The sequence below is a fragment of the Petaurus breviceps genome, unplaced genomic scaffold (assembly GCF_028583685.1).
Source record: "Petaurus breviceps papuanus isolate PSGF00001 unplaced genomic scaffold, PetGlider_PUasm1.0 99, whole genome shotgun sequence".
Classification (NCBI taxonomy): domain Eukaryota; kingdom Metazoa; phylum Chordata; class Mammalia; order Diprotodontia; family Petauridae; genus Petaurus; species Petaurus breviceps.
Window position 1 is genome coordinate 17,847,941 of NW_027187465.1, and position 8,887 is coordinate 17,856,827.

The following is an 8,887-nucleotide window of genomic DNA, read 5'->3' on the forward strand; positions in this document are numbered from 1 at the left end:
GAAGAAAGAAAGAATGAAAGAAAGAAAGAAAGAAAGAAAGAAAGAAAGAAAGAAAGAAAGAAAGAAAGAAAGAAAGAAAGAAAGAAAGAAAGAAAGAAAGAAAGAAAGAAAGAAAGAAAGAAAGAAAGAAAGGATGTGGACTGGGGATGGATGTTATTATGGTCAGATTTCAGGCTCCAGCATGCATACCTCCTACATCCCTTAGTCCAATCATGAAGGCTCTTGCAGCAGGACAGGGTACCCCAAAGCATGGAACCATGAAGTTGGTCACAGTCTAAGGATAGCTCTTTCCACAAGGTGCTGTGGAAGATTTCCATCAGGCTCCAAGGAAATTTAATCTTGTCAAGGTGAATCAGTCTGGAAAGAAAGAAGGCATATGTAGGCCTCAAAGGATTGAATCATACCTACTCAGGGCTAATTGGAATTCATTTCTGCCAAATGGTTCCCAGGCAAGTCAGTTCCCCCAAGGAGAAGCAGCCCCTGGGAAGTAGCGAGAACCAGAAAATGAAATGGAACAGGAAATCACCAGGCTATGAGAGGAAACCCAGTGGAAAAATATAATAACAGAGTTGGAACTCCAGCCACAACTTTCATCTCTGGATCTCAAAGCACTTTCTCACCATCTAATTAATTTTTCCCAACACCCACTACCCCGTTCTCCCCTCATCCCAAGGAGATGTCATTATTGTTATTTTATTAGTTAGAGAATTAAGTGGTTTCAAGGCTGGACCAAAGTCATAAAACTGTTGCGGAGTGAAGCTAAGATGAGAGTCAATTGTCTTCAGCTCAGACCACAAAATCACTGAAAGGGAAAAAATCCCCATCTGAAGTTAAAAACAAACAAATAAACAAAAAAATACATACTTGTTAACTCTCACTATCCCTTTAAAAAAAAAAGAAGCATCATCTGAGGAGGCATGCTGCCAATGATATTGGGCTTTGAGCTCCCTAAGAGCAGGAACCATGCTTCATTCATTCATTCATTCATTCATTCATTCATTCATTAAATCAATCAATCAATCATTCAACCAACATATACCAAGTGCCAGGGACTGAACTAGTCACTGTTGCTATACACAAATATGAAACAGTTGCTACTCTAGAGACTGTTTCATTACTATTCATGGTGGGGTGGGGGAAGAGGGAAATATTATATACAAAGTAAATGCAAAAAAAAAAAAAAGGAAGTGGGGTGGCTAGGTGGCACAGTGAATAGAGCACTGGCCCTGGAGTCAGGAGGACCTGAGTTCAAATTTGGCCTCAGATACTTAATACCTACTATCTGTGTGACCTTGGGTAAGTCACTTAACCCCAATTGCCCTGCTCTCCCCTCTCCAAAAAGAAAAAAAAGGGAAGAATTCTTGGTAAATCCAATGCCCTCATTTTAGACATGAACAAATTGATGCCCAGAGAAAAGAAAGAGTTTGTGTAAGATCACACTGCCAATAAGGATAAAAACATGGGTTTCAAAGGTCACTTGTTTGAAATCTAATTTCATGTCCTTTCCACACAATTGTTCTGTTCTAGTCTCTCTGCTTCTACCTTGCAACAGAGCGAGACTGATGTGTTTTTGTGTAAAAGAAAATAACTATGTCTGTGTTTTAAAGCAAAAAGTTAGCACCTTCTCGTGGGGGCATTTTTCCCTGTTGGAAGAAATCTTACAGAAAACTGGAGAACTTAGCCTGGTGAAGGTCTTTTCAGGACTTTGTCTGGCTCAGAGTCATCTTCGTCTACCTACTTGCTTAATGAAATTGTCCAGTTGTTCTTTAAAACAGACCATGGGGGTGGCCAGATAGCACAGCGAGTAAGAGCACCGGTCCCAGAGTCAGGATGACCTGGGAATCAAATCCAGGCTCAGATACTCGGCACCACACCCAGAAATAACTGGCCGTGTAACCTTAAGCAAGTTACTTAACCCTGATTGCTTAAAAAAAAACCCCAAAACAACAGACCATGGATAATTGTCAAGTCAGTGTAGAAACCCAAAGATCTTAAGAAAAGAAAAGAGTAATGGGGGAAAGGGTCTTCTGGTCGGGGGATAGGGACAAACCTTCAGCTGTGTGTCTGTGCATCATTAATTTGTGGGAATCTCAGTGGTGTCGGTAGGTACTCAGGAAATAACTTGGTCTGCTTTTGATTACCTGGATGAGAAATGATGAAGTGATGCTGGTCCAGCATGACTTGTATGAATTAAACTTTCTCCTACGATGAGCATTAGCCATGATCTGTAGATACTCTTGACTCTCTGACCTCTGCCTTCCTAAATATTCACAATTGATCATCTTACAATATTACTGTTACTGTGCACAATTTTCTCCTGGTTCTCATCATTTCATTTTGCATCTGTTCATGTGAGTCTTTCTAGGTTTTTCCATGCTCTCCTAGTTTTATAGCTAAGGGAACTAGAAATCTGAGAGGTTTAATAGTTTGAACAAGCTCGTCAGGGTCAAAAGGGAAGGTCAAACCTTAGAACCCTCCTCATTTTTCTCCTATATCCTTTTGGGTCTACTACCCTGAGTCAGGCCCACAGGGCTTTGCCAACCAGAAAAAAGATTACAATTGGCCTCATCTTGAGCTCTTTGAGGATAAGTTCCATTTCAATTTTATCCTTGTATCTCCAGCATTTGATATGGTGTCTGACACATAGTAGGGGGTTGACAAATTCTCCTTGATTGATGAATTTGCTTTGTGGGTCTAAACAAGAGTGGATGGTCCAAAATCACCCCCACTCCACTTTTCCCTAATACATTTATCAGGGAAGAATAAATCTCAATTGAATGGTCACCAGAGGTATGAACTAGGTATTAACAAGACTGGACATCTTCGGATCAGCTTCCATGGGAAGTTTGTAATTATTGGTTGAGATACTTGGTCATGTACTATGGATCTTCTATAAAACAACAGATCAGTGCGGAACCCAAAGATTCAAGTGTCTGGGAGCTTAGAGGTGTGTTAGTTCTAGCCAATCTTGGAAAAGAATTATGAATTATTTGGTGGGGAGGAAAGTGTTTCAGCTTCTACTTCTACCTTCCTCTTCTCCTCTACAACACCACCCCCACCTCACCTCTCATCCAGCAGCACTCCCCTTTGATCTTGTGAATTTGGAAAAGCAGAGGGATTGATTTTTTTGTTCTGTTTTGGTTTTCCCCACCACCTGACCTCTTTCCCTGTTACTTACATTATTCCAGGAGTGTCAGCTGACAATTTATGCATTCAGAAAAAAGACAGACTAAGGAGGAGGAGGAAAGGAAAATTTGACTCTCTTCAAGAAGCCCAATTCCCCTCCACTAAAAAATAAAACACAATATAATATTTTACCTGTATATATGTGATTGCATATGCATGTGTGTATGTGTAGGCATGTAGGCATATACATTTTGTGTGATAATATACACATGCCCACATACATATGTGTATATACATACCTATGTGCTTATTTATGTACATATATCTCTATATTAATATAACATGTCATATTATATCATATATAATAAAATATATTATGGAACATAATAGTACATTGTTGTATACTAACTTATAGCATGTAATAATGTGTGTTATGATTATTGCATATATGATATATGCAGTGTATGTGTTATATGTAACACACTATGCATGCTTTACATATTGTGTGCTGTGGCACATTATGCATTGTATAACATATTTTGAATTGTTGTGTGTGACATGTTATATGCATTTATTTTCTTACCTATGCACACATTTTTCTCCCCAGTCATATGTCAGCTCCGTTGGGTGGGGTCCTTTGGTTTTGTAGCCCTAGTATGTAGCACATAGTAGGTGCTAAATAAATGCTTGTTGATTAATTGAAAGAGCCCAGATTCACCAACAAGTTGATGCCACACTTTCCTCTGAAATACTGAGTCCATCCAGTATCAGGGGCATGTGCCTCCCTGACCGTCATCTGCTGAGTCGGCAGTCAGTCGGGGACTGCCAAGTGGACCATGCTCTGGGGAAACACAAGTAGTACTCAATTATGGAGATGGCAAACTCCTCTATGGTAATAACACTTGGTATTTCCCTAGCACCTTTCATCCAGAGAAACTCAAAGAACTTGTCCAAACATTAATTAATCTAGCCTCACAGCACCCCTGCTATTATTAAACCCACTTTACAGATGACAAAACAAACATTAAGAGATGATGGTTACGCAATAGTCAATAACCAAGTCCCTAACCTCCTCAGGGTTGCTGGCACTGCATTCTCTTGTGATCACATGAATAGCAATCCTAAAATCTCAAGAGGCAGATGGGACTATGGGGCCATCCAGCCCAACTCCTACATGAAACGGAACTTCCTGTAAGACATCCCTGAAAGATGTTCACCCAGCTTCCATTTATAGTGATGTCATGGAATTGGGAAGCCACTTCCCTTCCAAGGCAGCCCATTCAATTTGGGGTCCTATTTAATCATTAGGAAGATTTTCCTGATATCAAGTCTAAATTTGCTTCTCTGTACCTTGCCCTCATTGACCCTGGTTCTCCCCTCTGGGGTCAAGCAGATCAAGTCTAATCCTTTTTTCCTCAAACATTTGAGGACAACTGATATGCCCCCCCTCAGTCTCCTTCAGCCAATCTTCCCATGACTGACTTTAACTGATGCCCATATGTTTTTGCTTTTCTCTGTACCCCCAGAACTCTGATTGGCATAGAACAAATGTTTGTTGGCTGATCGACTGACATGGAATCATCTCAAGGTTCTTCCCCATCCTGGTTCCCCTTCTCCAGATGTTTTCCAGTGTTTCAGAGTCCTTCCTAAATATGGTATCCAGAATAAAACATAGTACCTGACATGAGGTCTGATAAGGCCAGAGGAAGAGGCTCCAGAGGACAGTGGAAGGACCCCAAGGTGAGGATCAGAGAACCCTGGACTTAGAACTGGGAAGGCCCTTAGGAGAGACATCGAATCCTCTCATTTGACAGATGAGGAAAATAAAATCCAGAGATGTTCAATCAGCCAGTCAGTCAGCTAGCATTTATTAAGCACCTTCTATGTCCCAGGTGCTCTGCCAAGTGCTGGGGGTACAAAGAAAGGTAAAAGACCTTGACCTTGAGGAGTTTACAATCTAATGACTTAGGTGACTTGCCTCAGGTCACACACAGAGTAAGGAGCAGAACTGAAATTAGAACCCAAGTTCTCTGACTATCTATCCAAGGTTCTTCCCAGTCTACTAACCTGCAGGATAAAAATAAAATTCATCAGGACTATAGTTTCATCTCACCTTGGGGGATGAAATCAGATGACTGCACTGAGACCAAAGGCATGTGTACAATCTGTACCATATGTGAATGGACACCCCAATGTATAAAAACAATAGCAAAATCAGTTATGCTGCATCTTATTTTTAAAGTTGGTGTCCTAAAAAATAAAGTTCTAGTTTCTAATTTTTAAGAAATAAATGTGATTAAATTTGTGTTCTTTTAGCTTGGAAAATATGTCATTTATGATTAATAAATAATTTTTAATCTTAAAAATATAAAATCCCTCAAAAAAAAAATCCTGGAAAAACTTACATGAACTGATACTAAGTGAAGTGAGTAGAACCAGGAAAACACTGTACACAGTAACAGCAGCATTGTGTTATAATCAATTATGATAGACTTAGCTTTTCTCAGCAGTACAATGATCCAAGACAGTTATATAAGACTCACCATGGAAAATGGAATCCACATCCAGAAAAAGAACTGTGGAGTCTGAATGCAGATCAGTTTACTATTTTCCCTTTTTTTTGTTTTGTTTTGGGGTTTTTTTTTTGGTGGTTTTTTCCTTTTGTTCTATTTCTTCTTTCACAGCATGACTAATGTGGAAATATGTTTAACATGATTGCACATGTATAACCTACATCAGATTGCTTGCCATCTTGGAGAGGGGGGAGGGATGAAAGGGAGGCAGAAAAAATTGGAACTCAAAATCTTTTAAAAATGGATGGTGGAAACTATCCTTATATGTACTTTGAAAAAATAAAATTATATATGTATATGTGTGTGTGTATGTGTGTGTGCGTATAATCCCCTGAGCGCAGACCCTAATGAAAAATGCAGTACATGCCTATGATGGTGATCAACAGTGGTCTTGTGTTAAATAAAGGAGTGTGCTAGTAACTTTTTAACAATCAACTTTCTGAAAACACACCACTTTTTATTTAATTTACATTATTAACATTTTCTCCTTCATTCTATAAGTCTGAACAGTCAAGAAAATAGTAAGTCAAATTCTGATTTTTGGCATTTGCTGATTTCCAAGGTGTAAGCCCCATGGGGAAGGGGTGTTCTGTGGCCTCAACCAATTCCTTCAATCCATATTTAATAAGATTATAGGCCTTACTCTTAGATCTAGGATCCCAGTTATCTTTGATTTCAGGTGTAGTGTGATTTAGACAACTGGACTTGGAGACAGGAAGATCTAGGTTTGAATCCCACCTCCAGACACTAACTGGGTGACTTTGAGCAACATGAGCCTCAGTATCCCCATCTGTAAAATGGAATTCAATTATTTATTAATTATCTACTTGTGCTAGGTGAGGCAGCTAGGTTGCACAATGAATCGAGCTAGCCATGCACCTGGAATTAGGAAGACTCATCTTCCTTGGTTCAAATCTGGACTCAGACACTAACTGTGTGACCCTGAGCAAGTCACCTAAGACCTCAGTTTCCTCATTTTGTAAAATGAACTGGAGAAGGAAATAGCAAACCACTCCAGTGTCTCTATCAAGACAACCCCAAATGGGGTTCACAGAAAGTCGAACACTAAGGAATAACAAAAATGTGCTAGGTGTCAAAGAAACAAAGCAGAAAGGAAAGGGGTCTTTGCCCTTACATTCTAATGAGGGAGACAATATGGACATATGTAAGTATGTGCCAGGTTCGTTTTGCAAAGAAAGGCAGTAAAAGCAGGAGGAATGAGTCTAGATCTCCTACTGAAGATTCAGGGAAGCCCAGGATTCCAGGTACACAGGTGAGGAGGGAAGGGATGATAATCATACCTGTAGCACATCCAAAGGGTTGTCATGAACCTGAAAGGGGTAATCAGGAGTATGCTGGTAAAGGTTTAACAACCTACTTTTCCCCCAAAATGTGGTGTTGCATCACACTTTTAGGTTCAAAATACATTAACATTTTCACCATGACTTTCTTCAGGCTAAAGAATCAATAAAATAACAAATCTGAGCCCCATTGTTGTGTTAATTGAGTTTAGAGGGGAAAATGCTTACCCTGAAGATTTAACAATGGGTTCTAGCAGATCCCTGGAGGTAACCCAGTGAAGAACTTGACAAACCTTAAAATGCTAGAATTTCTGCGAGTACGTTTGATAACTTGTAACTTCTTTATTTGGGATTGTTTTCATTATATAAGAGGAGTAGGTGTGCTTGGGCTAAGGCAAGTAGTGTGGGAAGGGACTTCAGCATTCACCTAGTCTGATAGCATGCAAAAGGTGAGAGCTGGAGGAGGGGAAGAGGGACACAGAGATAGAGACAGAGAGAGACAGAGACAGAAAGAGACAGAGGGAGACAGAGACAGAGACAGACAGAGAGAGAGGCAGAGAGGCAGAGAGAGAGGCAGAGAGAGACAGAGACATGGAGAGAGACAGAGAGATAGAGAAAGAGACAGAGACAGAAAGAGACAGAGAGAGAGAGAGACAGACAGACAGACAGACAGACAGAGAGGCAGAGAGACAGACACAGACAGAGAGAGACAGAGACAGGGAGAGAGAGATAGAGAGACAGAGAGAGACAGGGCGAGAGAGAGAGAGAGAGAGAGAGAGAGAGAGAGAGAGAGAGAGAGAGAGAGACAGACAGACAGACAGACAGACAGACAGACACAGAGAGAGGCAGAGAGAGACACAGAGAGAGAGAGACAGAGAGAGGCAGAGAGAGAGACAGAGAGGCAGAGAGACAGAGAGAGAGGCAGAGTCAGAGACAGAGAGAGAGAAAGAGTGAGAGAGAGACAGAGAGAGAGAGAGATCACTGCTGAAAGATTGTGCTCGGTGTCCTGGGTGCCACATTAATAAACTATACTGTAGTCACTCCCCCAAACTGCAACTGGGACAGTGAAGGGTCTTGGGTCCTTGTCATATGAGGGCTGGACTTGTTTATCTGGGACAAGAGAAGAGTCAATGAGGACCTGATAGCTATCTTTGAAGGGATATTATATGGAAGAGGAATTTAACTTTTTTTTTGGCACTCCATCGGCGGCAGAACCAGGGCCAAATGGGGGGAAGTCATAAAAGGCAACATTAGGCAAAACTTGTTGACCCATGAAACAGTCCAAAAGTGGAAAAGACTGTTCCCTCCTCAAACTTCATCTTCATTTTGTGTGTGTTGCATAAGACATATATGGATGTCTTATCAACTCAGATAGAATATCAGCTTCTAGAGGGCAGGGACCACATAGTTTTTTGTCTTTGTATCTCCAGAAATTAGCTTAGTGCTTTTAATAAATGCTTATTAAAACTTGGTCTTAAAATAGAGATATGAAAAGTCACCTCCCAAAAGTTATGGGATTTGGCAAAAAAAAAAAAAAAAACCATCGGATTTTTTTTTCTCATATATTGAATGATTTTGCTAAGAGGATTTTCTTCTTCCCCCTTTTAAAGAAAACACTTTGTTATGGGGTATGGAAAGGGATAGGGAAATGGAGATGATGAAAAAAAATTAAGAGATAGAAATAAAAATCTATTTAAATTTTTACATGTTTCTTGATGGATTGAATTACATAATAGCTAATAAAAGCTAACATCTATACAGTGCATTTAGATTTGCAGATAATTTTACATATGTAAATTCATTTGATTTTGCAACCCTGAGAGGTAGATGGTGTTATTAATACTACCACTTCTTCTTCTTCTTCTTCTTCTTCTTCTTCTTCTTCTT